The 16097-nt window shown below is 39.2% G+C and overlaps 1 long non-coding RNA gene across 6 annotated transcripts in view; it reads left to right on the forward strand.

Annotated features, from left to right (window-relative positions):
- LOC131492027 (uncharacterized) overlaps positions 1–16097 on the forward strand; it is a 509746-nt gene that overhangs the window by 12582 nt on the left and 481067 nt on the right. The gene's annotated exons all lie outside the window — the stretch shown is intronic.

A 16097-nucleotide genomic window follows, 5' to 3' on the forward strand; every position in this document is an offset into this window, starting at 1 on the left:
AGCTACAATTTATGCACAAATAGGCCAAGGCCCAGGGAAAAAATTGCATTACCCAAGTTCATAAGATAATGAATATCAGAGCTGCAATTACAATTTTCCAACTCCCCAACTGTACATGCAATTTGCAGGTTTACAGTCCTGTACAAAAAACCAACAGAGAACACAGATGGGCTTCTAACCCTTGCTAATGAGAGCATCACTCTTCATTGCTGGGATAATTAAGCAAATATTTAGTGGTCAGAAACCCACCCAGACTTTAAATAAAATCAGTCAAACCCCAATCCCTTGGGAGATGTTGGTTTTGGAGTTTTTTGTTTTTTTTTTTAAACTCTGAAGTGTAACTGTGTGTGTGTGTGTGTGTGTGTGTGTGTGTGTGTGGTGTGTGTGTGTTGTGTCTAGTTCCTATTTTTATGGTTTAAACCAGAGGAGAGTTAGTCCAAGTACACTGTGCCCGCTGAAAAGCCAAATTCCCCAGAAAGACTATGCTTCTGACACTCAAAAGGCACCAGGTCAGAAGAGCATTTTCTCTGTTGATTGCTCCTTTTTTTCTTCAGAACTTTCCTTCTTCCTCACAGAATTAGACCCTTTAAGTAAATTGCAAACAGTTCCCCCTGTGTGAAGCAGTGTCTAGCCTAACACACTACCTGACACAATCGTTGACATTTCTTGTGTAAATAACAGCAGCTGGATTCAGCACTTTCAAGAATGAAAGTTGAAAAAATAATGAACTGTTTTTCCCAAAGATAAAAGCACACTATATGTCCCAGAAATTATAAGGGTATAAAGTAAAAAGAGGAGCAAATTAATATACAACTCTTGTTTATTTTTGTTATAACACATCCATTTGACCTTTTTACTCCAGATTTTCCTTACTCAACTATACCTTTTTCTCCATAGAATTTATCACCTTTGAATAAACTATAGAATGTATTTGTTTATTGTGAATATAGTTTATTATCTGTCTCTGCCTGCTAGAATGTGAGATCTAAGGGGACAAGAATTTTTTTTTTTTCAACGTTTTTTTTTTTTTTTTTTTTTTTATTTTTGGGACAGAGAGAGACATAGCATGAACGGGGGAGGGGCAGAGAGAGAGGGAGACACAGAACCGGAAACAGGCTCCAGGCTCCGAGCCATCAGCCCAGAGCCTGACAGGGGACAAGAATTTTTATCTGGGTGTATCCCAAACACCTAAGGTAGCACCTGGTGTATAATAGGAACTCAAGAAGTAGTTGACTGTGTACTATGTTTCAGCACTTGGAGAGCAAAAAATGAATATAATATTGTACTTTCCTCTGAGAAGCTTTATTACTTTTTCTATGGATTGAAATTCCAGAATATTGGCATTAAGTATTTATACCATCTTTTCATATCTTTTCTGTTAGAACCTTGATTTGTTTGAGATGGCAATATGTGTTGTGAAAACAATCCATTGTCTAGCCTTTCCTGCAGCTTTTTTCTCAATTCTGGCTGGCCAGCAAGACCTAAGTTAAGTTCTGTTAGGGATATCAAGGAAAGTTTTGTTTTCTTGATACAGACATATCATTTTCCTCTTTGTCACTTGTTTCTTCTGTGTGTCTGAAATATAGATGTGATGCTGGGAGGTATGGCTGCCATATAGAGACCATGAGGATGAAAGCAAAATGCTAAAGATGGCAGCATGAAAAGATAATAATAGAGCAGGATGGCCTACTCCTCAACTTGTCACTAGAGGAAAACAAAGCCCTATTTGCTCAACCTTTTTTATGTGGATCTACATTACATTGAACCCCAAAACAATCCTACAAAATACACCCATATCAAATTGCGACTTAACTATTTTTAGTATTTTCCGTAATCCCAGTCTTTCAGAGAACTAGTAAGTCCATTGGGTAAATTCTACATTTTGGTGTCTTCCTATCCTGGAGCCAGGGAGTTTCAGAAATAGAGGGGGGAAGAAAGAAGACTGGAGTGGAGAGGATTGCTCTATGGCCTGCTGCAAGGAAAACACTTAACAGATAGATCTAGATTCATTAAAAAGCTAGATGACAAGCTGTCTGCTCTTTAGCAAGCAACCACTTTTTAGCAGAGGCTATTTGTTTTCCTCTCCCTCGTGGCACTAGATTATTGTAGATTTATTGCTATCTGTGTGCAGGGAGTTGGTAGAGATACTGAAAATTCAGATAATAGAGCTGAATCATTTGGAGATCTTTTGTGCTAATATAAGTGGTTGTTGCAACTCAACAAAAGTATATGATATACATGTGTGCTTGAGTGTGCAAGGGAGTGTGAGAGCATCCTCCTTGCATCTGGAAACTAGCCTGTAATAGTTCTCTCTTTAACTCAGCCAGAATAATTATTCCCACCAGTGGCTGTTACTCTGATATTTGCACAATAGTAAGTGTTATTTATTTATTTTTGGTAGATTAGCTGGAAGCACCACACACACACACACACACACACACGCACGCGCGCGCGCGCAAATATCCCCCTTATATCTGGGAAATGCACATGCCTCTGTTATGGATTTTCAGATTTGGTATTGCGGTTTTTTGTTTGTTTGTTTTGGATATAAAGGTAATCCTATAAAGAGAAACTTACAGTTCCCTTCTGCAAAGAACATTTAGTAACATGAGCTGTAGATGTGCTGTTTTTTTTTTTTTGTAAGATGCTATCTTATTATAGAAAATCTCTTTTTAAACCTTTTTAAAATTTAAGATGGCAATTTCCTATGCTTCATTCATCAAAAAGAAACCATTCAGTTATTTCTCTGTTTTTCTACCTCTGCAGGAGTGCTCTGCCACTATGCTCTTTTGAGGAAATTTGTCTTATGAGGAGAAAAATGAAAGGAAAGAGATAAGAAATAATAAGGGTGCTTCAGTTCTGGTCAGTTTTGTCTAGCTTAGAAACTGCCAAGTTCTCCTAGAAAAAGAACTCTAATTGCAGTTTAAATGACTTCTTATTCTTGGATTCTTCTTCGCCTTTTTTTTATTATTTAAGAAATTGATTGCTAATTTCAAATATATTTTTTATCTCATTATACTTTTTAATGAAAATTTGAAGATAAACAAAATTGATTTATTCCACAATAAAACTCAAAAATTCTGTCGCTAACCAGAAACATGTCCAGGGAACAAGTATTACCTTGATTGTCTCCTGGGAGTCATTTCAGTATTTAAAAATAAAGATAGAGCTTACTTCCACTCTCTCCACCCCAATATTTATACATCCATTTCTCTTTATCAGTAGAGTCCTGGAACCCAGAATAAAGATGGCATACACAGCTAGGTCAGGTCACATGAGTAAGTCGTGGCCAGAATTGTTGTGTACAACTTCTGGGAAATGGAAGTGATATGTCTTTCTCCTGTTCTCTTTCATTCATGGCATGTGAATGTGATGGCTTGACCACTTGAAGGAATTTTTTCTTCAATGTGTATTTTCTTGGGAGTCACACAGCCAGAGGGGAATTCTTTTATCATACCCAAATAAATGGGGTTTGTGGTTAGAAATTCTCAAGGCATAATTTTTTTTTTCTATTTCATCTGAAGCCAAAGCCAAAGCTCAGTGAGGCATATATTCCCAGAATCTCCCTCTGTAAAGTGCATGGAGTATTTTTTTCCTCTGTCCTCTGAGAGTGTGTGTATTTGGTAAGGGGGTGGAGGTGTGGGGAACTTTATACCCAAGCTTCTCAGACTGACCTGTTCTCATGCTAGAACTGGGGTGCAGCCCAGGGAAGAATGAGTTATAAGTCTCTTGAAGATTTTTAGATAATCCTAAGACAAGTTCTTTCTTTACTGCTTGCTTACTGTTCTGGATTCACAGTTTTCATCTCTGGCCTCCAATCCATCCTTGTATTTTCCTGCTAGCGAAGCCATGCATTCAAATGACATTTTAAATATTTTATTCAGCATTTTAGCTCTGCCTGGAGGGATGAATCTGCCATGTTGCTGGAAACAGAATTCCAAATTCTGTTTGTTTCATCTTCAAAAAATAATGCTTACTTAATTACTTTATATTCATCTGCATTACTTCTGTTATTTTCCCTCATTTCTTATGGTAGACACTGAGCTGTGGGTTTCCCTTCATTTCCCTCTTTCCTTTCCTTCTTCCATTCCTTTTTTCTTTCAATTTTTCGTTTTGTTTTCTTTCCTCCTCTCTCATTCTTTCCTCCTCCTTTTCTTTCCTCTCCCTTTCCTTCTCTTTTTTTTCTTTTCTTTCTCAATCCTTCTTCCTTTTTGAAGGAATCCCTGGCTCTAGAGCCCAATGTAGCAATGGATTTTAAGGAAGAAGTAAAAGAATCAATATTTACTTCCACATTTATTAAGTGCCTACTGTGTGTCAGGCACTGTGCTAGGAACTGATGCTTTATGGATGAATAAGGACCTGCTTTCAAATACCCAGTTGTGTGGGGGTGATGGTACCGTGTGGAGAGCTGTTAGGGAGAAGTACACAGTGCAAAGTGAACACAGAATATGCGGAAGGTTTCCTGAAGGAGGCCATCATTAAGGATAATCTGTACATGGGAGTTCCTCTTTGAGAGATCTCATATGAGCTAATACTGTAGGAGAGGAGTGCATAAAGGAGTCTAGTCCCTGGAACTGGAGTTCTGTCTGGGAAACAAACACTATGTTATTATTGCTTATGTTACCTGTGCATGAGACTTTTTTTTTAGTCTTGAAAATCACAATACATTTTTCCTGTGGCAGTGGAGTTAAGCAATCACATCTAGGAAGAATAGGAGGAATCTGCTTTTGCATGGGTGGGTAAAATGCTCAGGGAGCTCCAAATTCAAGAAACAGAGTCCCAGTGAGTCAGGGGATATCCTTTTTATCTCAAAGGATAAAATAACTGCCCATGGTTTCTTTACAGTCACAGCTTGGTGACCTCAAATAATGCTTTGCAAAAGAGTAGGCACAGACCATTACAAAATGTATTTTGTTGTACTCCGATACTGAACATACCTTAATTGAGATGGGTGAAATAATGACCTAGAGATAGGATCGTTTCTACAGGTTCATTTTCCAGTTACCATAATGTAAAGTGAAATTCTCACTTTGTTAAAATGCACTCTGTTAGGATCATGCTTTGCACTAGTATCCCAAGACATGTAAATTTTTGTACAAAAGTAGAAAGTGAGAAAGCAGACCATGCAAAGAACAGGCCGATGGACATTTTTCGGTCTGTGTCCTGCCTCTTTCCTTGGGTATACCGATCGGCTAGCCCAGGGCCCTGCAGATAACATACTGCGTGTGCTCTTGGTTGTAGATCACAGCTGAACAAACTGCTCTGGAGTGTGAAAGGTCAGCACAGTGTAAACAGAAATCAGCAGTGACCTATGGAGTCGTCTCAAGACATAATAAATACCGTCTTCATGGTCCTTCCCACCTTCTGCTGATTCAGGTATTCTCTAGCACCATGTGGCTTGTCCCTGGAGCAATATTTCAAATCCAGCAGACCATTGTATTTGGAGCAGATTTTCTACCTATGCTTTTAATTTTGGCAAAATAACTTTTAGCTCCTTCTGAAAATGTAATCATACAGGGAGCTTCACTGAGAAAGAATAAAATACTTTTGAAAACACTTCATTAGCTTTTGCTATCATTAGTTTTGCTAGTCTGGAAGAACTTCTCCTAGGTTTAGGGGATAAAAATGAATTTTTTTTCAATCCAGAATAGAATTTTGTGGCAGAATCATTAACTTTTCTTCTTCTTGAAATCCCCCAGTGACCACTTATTGTTCTGTACCCCTTTATTGAGGGGCATCCAGGCCAGTATTACCTCTTGCCAGAGTAGGGTTGGGCTCACATTCATCCTTTTCCCTTCCCTGGGACAGCCGCAAATCAGTCAGGAGAGGCTGTACTAGTCCTTGCCCGTGTTTGGTAAAAAGATTCTCTCAGATTGTGCTTTGCCTTCAGCTAGCTCATAGTCACCTGTGGAGGTTTTTAAAGACAGAGTTGCTCACCTGGACCTGAGGTACCCGGATCTACTGCGAGTAGATCATACACTATGTTTCCTGTGTACTCCAGGGCAAAGTTTAGGGAGGCTGTGTGAATGTATGTGAGAATGCTTCCAATTCCCATCATATGCAAGATTCATGTAGATTTGTCTAATGGGATAGCCTTGCAGAAGACCTAAAGCCACTCATAGAATAATACAATCTGACACTGTGCTGGTAGACATAAGTATAGAGGGTGATAGGAGGGAGAACTTCCCTCTGCTCCAAGCCAAAGCAAACAGAAAGCCCAATCCATAACCTACAATAACTTAACCCAGATGGTCGTATTTTCTTTAGACTGCAAACCATTCCCAGTGAATTCATTAGTTTCAGTGTTTCTTCTTTTCTATTCTTGTAGTTAACATTTTGGCTTGCCAAATTCTAGCCATCCAAGAACAGGAGAGATCAGATGCTTCAGATTAAACAGTTCAAAGTCAGTGACATTTGGTTAAAATAAATAAATGGAATAAAATGGACTGCAGACTCACAGGTCCAAAAGCTAAAACTCGTTGACTGAGACTTAGTGCTATTAGATGGTTGGTTTTACTCGGAAGTCAAGAGCTCATGAAAAATAAAGCCAATAACCACAGCACCAAAGAGAAAGTGGGGATATTATGTTGAGGGAATGGTCCATTCTCATCTGCTGTGTGGCATCATTTTAAGTCCTGGCAACATTTCCAAGTGAAATAAAACAACAAAAACAGTTAGAAACTAAAACAGGGGGTGAGAATATGTTGGTCTTTTATGTCTTCAACTTTGGGGGGTTGTGATTACTCAGGGTAGAAAATTGGATGAAAAGGAACAAAGTTAAAAGTTAAAGAGGACTAAAGAATTAAGAATAAAGTTAGAGTCTGGTTTAGAGAATTATGTGCATATATTTGTATTTTAGCAATTTTTCATCCTGTATTAGATGCATTTAAAAAATGAAAAACAAGGGCTCGTGACTGGATAAAAATAACTTCAAAACCTATTATCAGTCATTTTTACCCTACACCCTTTTGATTTTCAAACTCCTCACTTTGCTTGGCAAATTAAGATCTTCTTAGCTTACTCTGAATACCATTTCTTCTTTGACCTTCATGTTCACCCTGTGTATTTGAAGCTGCCCATGCTCATCTCCCTTTATGTCCTCACAGCACTCCTTAAATCTAGCACCTGCCTAAATTTTTTCCCAATTTAGAAGATTCAACTTATTCTTCAATACAAAAGGAAACATACCTCTCCCTGGACATCTAGCCACCATCCTGCACATGTCCACATGGTCTTTGTTGGGATATGTACTTTGCAAGGGTAAGACCACGGTGTCTGGTAAGCTTGTATGATCCTTCTTCTATGCCACAACCCATATGGGCACTCAGTAAATGTCGAATTGAAGTGAACTGTGTTCCAGTGCATTTATTGGCAAATGTACTTCGGTAGGTCAAGATGCATCTCTTTTAGCAGTGCTCAGTGGTTTTCTTTTTGAATGTGCTCCTGACTAGGCCAGAGTTGTTGGATGTCTCTGAAAATTGTTCACAGCTTGCTAAACAAGGAAGCAGCATGATTGTATTATTGCATTGCAGACATGTCTCAGGTTTACACATCAAGGAAATTCCATTTTACTTTACAAATGGTTGTTCTTTCTCTTTTGTTCTCATTTCTTCCTCCTCCATTCCCTTCTTCCTCCCTCCGTCCCTCCCTTCCTTCCCTTCTTCCTCCCTTCATCATCTCTTCCTTATCCCTCCCCTTTCTTTCTTTTACTTTCTTTTTAACAAAGCCCTCTTATGAAACTCAGACATTATTTATAACAGGATCAACAGCAGTGAAGGGCTGTCTTTTTCAGCCTGGCAAAGCTGGACAAATGCATTTCCAGAAGCCTGGCCTCATACTTCCATTGAGGAAGGTGTCAACATGTATGAGCTGAGTCAAGGCTGGCCCAGCTTGGGGCTCTGCTTGGGGATGGCATTGGCTCCAACAGTGGGAACACTGAGTTCCTAGCTTCAGGCTTTCAGTTCTCTCTATAGCTTAATGGCTCACAGCCCTTTTATGAGACAGCTGGATAACAATGTGCTTTTATGATAGCCTGATTCTTTTTTCCCCTTTTAAATCTCAAACTGTACTGTATAAGACATTCTGTCTCCTATCGTTCCTTCAACAAGGCCTGAATAGCCAAGGCAAGTGCTCCTGAAACACTTGTTTATTTCCTTGGATTTTTTCCCCTCACAATAAAAGAATAAGGGGAAAAGTAAGGTCCTGGATGTGAAAGGTGGCTGGTAAAGGCCTCTGTGTGAGGTTCTTGGTGAGATAATCTCATTCTAAAGATCTGGGTGACTGGAATTTCCTTTCCTCCCATCCCTTGCAGACATCCCCCTCCCCAACAACCTTCTAATACAAATCCTTAAGCATTAAGTCAGGCGGAAAATGAGTCTACTCTACATTTATCTTCCTGAATGGCAGTCAACTCCCGCTTAATCTTTCAACATATATTTGTTCAATGGATCAACAGATTGTGTAAGCAGCATGACGGTTGGGTTTAGAAATGTGTCTGCTCATGTTTGGTTTGTGCTGAACCATTGACCATTCTGTTTGTGAATCCATCATAAATTATATCTCTGAGTTACCTAGCACTGGGGATGGGGACAGAGGACAGTGCTCATACAGGCCGAAAGACTTTTAGTCACTGCCATTTTCCAGTATTGAGAATGCTGACTTGTTTTATTTTGGAATGCTTTTTAATATTTTCAAACTAGAAAACCTCAAATTTAATTCCATCCTCTTTTCCCAGGGATGTCTTTTACATATTCTTTTACATATTCTTCTTACGTATTCTTTCCCTATTGAAACAAAGTAGGTTTGAAAGCACAGAGTAATTAATAAAATAGTGTAATGTATTAATAAGAAGGTTAAGAATTAAAAACCTGTGACTCTCTGGACATACTGGTTCAAACCACTGCTCCTTAAAAGCCAGAGGAGTTTGTATGATAAAAGATTGAGGGATCAATCAGTCAATTCATCACACAAGAGATTTGACCTTTTTTTTTTAATGAATTGACAATTTCATTAAATTTTCAAATTGTTATCCAACCAGTCAACCAGATTACTTTTTTCCTTCTGCATTAAAGGCAATGGAAAAGATATAAAAAGGCAGGCAAATTTCCTGACTTCAGTAATTTAAATCAAGTTGGAAGAGTAATGTGTATGTTTTTTCTAAAGGTATTATGAGGATTCCTAAATAAAAATGAGGGGATGATGGGGCTCCTGGGTGGCTCAGTCACTTGAGCATCTGACTTCAGCTCAGGTCATGATCTCACAGTTTGTGAGTTTGAGCCCCACATCAGGCTCTGTGCTGACAGCTCAGAGCCTGGAGCCTGCTTCGGGTTCTGTGTCTCCCTCTCTCTCTGTTCCTCCCCTGCTCACACTCTGTCTCTCTCTCAAAATAAATAAAGATTAAAAAAAATTAAAAAAAAAATTTTTTTAACGTTTATTTATTTTTGAGACAGAGAGAGACAGAGCATGAATGGGGGAGGGTCAGAGAGAGGGAGACACAGAATCCGAAACAGGCTCCAGGCTCTGAGCTGTCAGCACAGGGCCCGACGCGGGGCTCGAACCCACGGACCGTGAGATCATGACCTGAGCCGAAGTCGGCCGCTCAACCGACTGAGCCACCCAGGTGCCCCCCCCCAAAAAATTTTTTTTTAAATGAGGGGATGAGAAAATTTGTGTTGTAATAGTGTAGTTTGTGTACAAGAAGGAGTAATTTGCAGGGAAGTTTTATTTATTTGAAAAGTGTTCAGCAGTATTTATAGAACACAGAATTTTGGGAGCACCAAATGTATAATGCACAGTAAGGTAGATTTACTTGATGCTTAAGATTGAAATAGGAAGAGTGGAAGTAGATGTGTGGATGAGGAAAGGAAGTTGATGTTAGCCATCATGCACTTGTCAAGCCCAACTCGTGTCCAAGCTAGGCCTGAGGTGGGGAGCTGCAAGAAGAGCTGCAGGTTCTCCTGAGTAGATTTTTGCATGTCAAAGTGCACGCTTGTTAGATAAGAGGACATTTCCTTAAATTTTAAGCGTCACATTCTTGCATTTCAAAATGGAGGCATAATCATACTATGAAATAATCAAGGTGGAATTCTACTTATAACAGTAAATAATATATTATTTCTTAAAACCTATTGATGTTACATTGTAAGTATTTAGTCATCTCTGTGCTTCTGTTGCCATACTGACTCCCTCTACCAATTCTGTGAGCTTGGGAAAGCGTTGTTACCCTCATTAGTATGGGAAGGAACCTGCAAGTTCTGGTAGACAAGCACCCAAGGTCATGGAGCTAGTTAAAGGGAGATTTGGCACCAGTGCCTCTTGATTCCTACCTCTGGGCTTTATCCTCTTGTATTCAGCATCCTTTAAAAATAATTTTTTTAATGTTTATTTTTTGAGAGAGAGAGAGCGTGCACGAGAGTCAGCGAGCCTGAGTGTGGGGGGTGGGCAGAGAGAAAGGGAGACAAAGAATCTGAAGCAAGCTCCAGGCTCTGAGCTGTCAGCACAGAGCCCAATGGGGGCTCAGAGCACGAACTGCGATCATGACCTGAGTCGAAGTCGGATGCTTAACCAACTGAGCCACCCAGGTGCTCCATAGCATCCTTTGATTAAGTTTCACAATGAAGGGTAAGAAGTTTGATTTGAAAACTCATCTGTTGATTCTGTTTTTCTGCTGAGAAATACTAACCAGTGTTTTTCTTTAGCTCAAGATTTGTTTTAATTTTTTTTAACGTTTTATGTTTATTTTTGAAAGACAGAGACAGAGCTATCAATACAGAGCCTGACGTGGGGCTTGAACTCATGAATTGTGAGGTCATGACCTGAGCTGAAGTCAGATGCTTAACTGGCTGAGCCACCCAGGTGCCCCAGCTCAGGATATGTTTTAATATTTATAGGTGAATTAATCTGTAGATGCCAAGACAATTTTTTTTTTTTTTTGCAAATGGAGATAACCTGTTATGGTGATTCAGTACTGACTGATGTCTCCACACATGTTGAATGTGGAGCAACAGTAATAGAATCCATCATATCCAATAAACAAAATACCAACAGAAAGTCCTTTAGGAGCCACTGAATTATGAGACATTCAGGCTTTGGAGTGTTTTCCCAGATTTGATGGCATTGAAAGGCACAGAGAAGCTGCGGTATTAGACTCAAAATTGGTAGTGATGGTTTTCCTTGATTTCAGAAGGAAAAACTCACTGAAACCAGTCCAAGAAAGGAGCAAGGAATTCTTATGAGGTTTCATGGGGTCTATCAGGAAATAGAGCTAGTAGAGGGGACTTACAAGTCCTGCTGCTGGGAAGACATGGAAACCATGACCTTTCCTTGACTAATGTAGATTTAGGCAAACTTTGGGTTAGGTAACTACCCTGGGTCCAATCACCTGAGGGACTCAGGGTGTTGCACATCACTGTGTCTATTCAGAAGAGGGTATGGACAGAACTAGCAATGGTCTGTGTCTTTCATTAAGAGTATTCTATTCTGTTTACCTTACCCTACAGCTAATGGACTCAGTAGACTCTAAATGTTTCCCCCAATTTGATTAGGGTTGATCTGATTATTTATAATTGTTGAGAAGCATAACAGCATTTTGTTTGCACTGCAGTTTATTATGCAATATTTGATTTCCTCTAAAAACAGAGGGAAATTGTAATATTCAAAATGACAGTATCAGTCAATAGCAGGGACAGAAATTTGAATTCTGTATATTCTGGCCATATGGACTATGGTTATCCCAGTGTTTCCTAATAGAAGAAAAGAAAAAAAAATCATTAATTATTTAGGTATATCTGGTAAACATAGACTCTTTACTAATAAGGGCCAGAGGAAATATATGAGCTCAGTTTTATCCTTCTTCACAGAGATGTTTCTGAAACAGTGCTGCTTTGATTTGGCCTTCTGTGTCCTCTCACATTTCAGGGCAGGAGTTTCCATCATGTAGCATGAAAACTCTGGAATCCTTGAAATCTTTCCAGGTTGATGTTATGGGCGACTGAACTCCGTCTCCCCCAGATCCATGTATTGAATCAGTAACTCTCAATGTAACTGTATTTGGAGACAGGGACTTTAAAGAGGTAATTAAGGTTAAAGGAGGTTATAAGGGTAGGGCCCTAACCTGATAGGACTGATGTCCTTATAAGAAGAGGAGAGTCACCAGGGAACTAACTCTCTGTCTCCATATGCACACAGAGGAAAGGCCATGTGACAATAAGGCAGGAAGGCAGCCAGCTACAAGCCAGGAGGAGAGGTCTTAGTAGAAACCAGCCCTGCCAGCACCTTGCTCTTGGAATTCCAGCCTCCAGAACTGTGAGAAAATAAGTTTCTGTTGTTAGGCCACCCAGTCAGTTTTTCTGTTATGGCAGTCTGAGGAGTCTAATACAGATATTTTTATAGATGAGGAAGCTGAACTGCAGACAGATGAGGTAACAAGGTATGAAGTGGCAAAAACAGAATTTGAAACAGCCCCTTCTGAATCCATGATGATGGCCTTTCTCCTACCTCTTCTGCCTGTTTAATTGCCCCTAAAACTTTAAGTGTTGAAAGCTCTTAGTGGTGTGAAATTTATAGGGGGGAGTCAAAAAGTTTGGAAGTAATGAAATGCTGGCTGAAACTAGAGGCAGAACCTGACCGTCTCCCGGTTGTGATGAGGCAGCTAAGGGAACACCCTGAAGACTGTGCTCCTGGCAGACTCATGGCGCTGAGTCATCCTAAGGTCCTTCCGAGGGAAGTGGAGAAAGGGGGCCATTGTAATTGTCAACTGGAAAGGAATTGGGAAAGGTGGGAGCAAGACTGCAAACTGCATGCTCTCTCAGCTTTGTATTCAGGCTGGACATAACCAGACCACTTGGAGCCGTCCAAGCAAGTAGATCTCACATAGAGGGGGTTAATATTTGAGTAGAATCAGCTTCAACATTCACTGTTAAAGAGATTTTGAAATGCTGCCAGTTAATTTAACAAGTCTGCCTTTAAAAAAAAATCACATGGGTTTACTTAGCCTTCATTTGTATTTGCTAAGCAAAGCTTATCAGCACATTTCCTCTTAATTTTTTATCTTCTTTGTACAATGTTCAGTGTTGAATTTCATCAGTATTTTCTTTTTATCCTTGAATGATGGAAACCTCTGATATTTTTCCCTTTCCTCTTTAGAGAGAAGAGGAACATTTAGAATTTGCCCCGGAGATACAGTGTCTTCCAAATATTAGCTCAGGGAATAGAAAGGCTCTGAGTTGCCATGTGCTGTTGTTTGCTGGAATAAATAATCATATAAAGGCCTTGCTCTTTTCGCTCCTTTCTCTTTCAGCAGAGTTCAAACCAGGGTTATTTGCAGGTATTCTCTTGAATCCAGTTGGAAGACTGTGAATATCTTGGCTTTTCAGTCTTGCTTTTGCTTTTTCTTTTCCATCACCACGTTCCTTTTTATTTCTTTCTAGGTTCTTGACCTTATTTCTTTATTTCCTTCAAATAACAGGAACTCTTTAGTGTGTGAGTGTACGTGTGTGTGTGTGTGTGTGTGTGTGTGTGTGTGTATTATCAACCAAGAAGAAGAGGCTGTAAAGCAACCAGAGCATTTATTTTGGGTCCTAGGGATTGCGATCCAGAAATTAAAAATTGAAAGTGTGCCCCAAATTACAAGCAGGAAGTGTAGATTTATAAAAGCAAAACCCACAAGATTACATAACTTATTTTGAAGGAATTATGATTAGTGCTGACAAAGTTAAACTGTTTGACTGTTTAATACAAGATTGGCTATTTAGCTAACAGGTATTACGTTATCTCTGTTTCAGTCCAGAGTAGAGTCATATCCTCCAGAAGATGGTCTAGGTGCAATGGACAAAAGTCAAAAGTCTGTAGTGTCCCCAAAATTGAAACAGGAGATATGCATAGGCCTTTCTTCCTCAATATCCTTCAGACCCTGTTTTGAATGACTCTCTTAGCAATTATTACTTCACTTTAGAATGTTCTTTCATAGTGTTTATGTGTGTGTATGTAGATGTATGTATCTGTGTCTGTGTGTTGGGGGAGGGGTGGGTATGTGGTGTTTTTTCTTTTCTTTTTTCTTTTTTTAATTTAAATACAAGTTAGTTAACATATAGTATAATAATGATTTCAGGAATAGAATTTAGTGATTCATCACTTAAATATAACACACAGTGCTCATTCCAAAAATTGTCCTCCTTGATCCCCCTTGCCCATTTAACCCATCCCCCCTCCCAGCTCCCCACCAGCAACCCTCAGTTTGTTCTTTGTATTTGAGAGTCTCTTATGGTTTGTCTCCCTCTCTGTTTTTATATTATTTTTGCTTCCCTTCCCTTATGTTCATCTGTTTTGTATCTTAAATTCCACATATGAGTGAAATCACAAGATATTTAATGTCTTTCTCTGACTTATTTCACTTAGTGTGATACACTACAGTTCCATCCACATTGTTGCAAGTGGCAATATTTCATTCTTTTTGATTGCTGAGTAATATTCCAGTGTGTGTGTGTGTGTGTGTGTGTGTGTGTGTATAACATCTTCTTTATCCATTCATTAGTCGATGGACATTTGGGCTCTTTCCATACTTTGGCTGTTGTTGATAGCACTGCTATAAACATTGGGGTGCATGTGCCCCTTCGAAACAGCACTAGTCTGTCCTTTGGATAAATACCTAGTAGTGCAATTGCTGGGTTGTAGGGTAGTTCTATTTTTAATATTTTGAGGAACCTCCACTGTTTTCCAGATTGGCTGCACCAGTTTGCATTTCCACCAGCAGTGCAAAAGGGTTCCTCTTTCTCTGCATCCTCGCCAAAATCTGTTGTTGCCTGAATTGTTCGTGTTAGCCATTGTGACAGGTGTGAGGTGGTATCTCATTGTGGTTTTGATTTGTATTTCCCTGATAATGAGTGATGTTGAACAGTTTTTCATGTGTCTTGTTAGCCATATGGATGTATTTTTTGGAAAGTGTCTATTCATGTCTTTTGCCCATGGATTTTTTGTTTGTTGGGTGTTGAGTTTGATAATTTCTTTATAGATTTTGGATACTAACCCTTTATCTGATAGGTTATTTGCAAATATCTTCTCCCATTCCGTTGGTTGCCTTTTAGTTTTGTTGATTGTTTCCTTCACTGTGCAGAAGCTTTTTCTCTTGATGAGGTCCCAATAGTTCATTTTTGCTTTTGTTTCTCTTGCCTCCACAGACACATAAGAAGTTGCTGTGGCTGAGGTCAAAGAGGTTATTGCCTGTTTTCTCCTTCAGGATTTTGATGTCTTCCTGTCTTACATTTAGGTCTTTCATCCTAAATGTAAGTTTATTTTTGTGTATGGTGTAAGAAAGTGGTCCAGGTTCATTCTTCTGCATGTCGCTGTACAGTTTTCCCAACACCATTTGCTGAAGAGACTTTTTCCATTGGATATTCTTTCATGCGTTGTCGAAGATTAGTTGGCTATACATTTGTGGGTCCATTTCTGGGTTTTCTATTCTGTTGCATTGATCTGTGTGTCTGTTTTTGTGCCAGTACCATACTGTCTTGGTGATTACAGTTTTGTAATACAGCTTGAAGTCCGGGATTGTGATGCCTCCTGCTTTGGTTTTCTTTTTCAGGATTGCTTTGGCTACTTGGGGTCTTTTCTGGTTCCATTCAAATTTTAGGATTGTTTGTTCTACCTCTGTGAAGAATGCTGGTGTTGTTTTGATAGGGATTGCCATGTTTTTTTTTTCCTTTAAAAGCAACACTGATGGTACTATTGTTAAATTCACAAGGCTCTGCCATCCGTAATTATAATTGTTAAGTATTGTTACACTAGAAGTCAAATAAATGAATGAACTATGAGATACATATTGAGTACAAATAAGGATCTTAAGTATCAATTCCCCACATCTATTGCTGTTTAGAAAGTGAAATGTATAAAATGCACTGAGATGCCTCCAGGAATATGGGTTATGACACTCTAGGCTGTTTTTTCCAGTGTTCACTCATGCACCTGCTTTTAAAAACAGGTATTTGTTTTTCTGTTTTGAAAGAGTAAACACCTTATAAGCTGAAAGTGATCAAAATTCTGCCTTTCCCTATTCATCATACATTACATTTGCCAAGCACAGATTAAGGCAGATTATTAACCTA

This window comes from Neofelis nebulosa, chromosome 12, assembly GCF_028018385.1.
Source record: "Neofelis nebulosa isolate mNeoNeb1 chromosome 12, mNeoNeb1.pri, whole genome shotgun sequence".
NCBI lineage: Eukaryota > Metazoa > Chordata > Mammalia > Carnivora > Felidae > Neofelis > Neofelis nebulosa.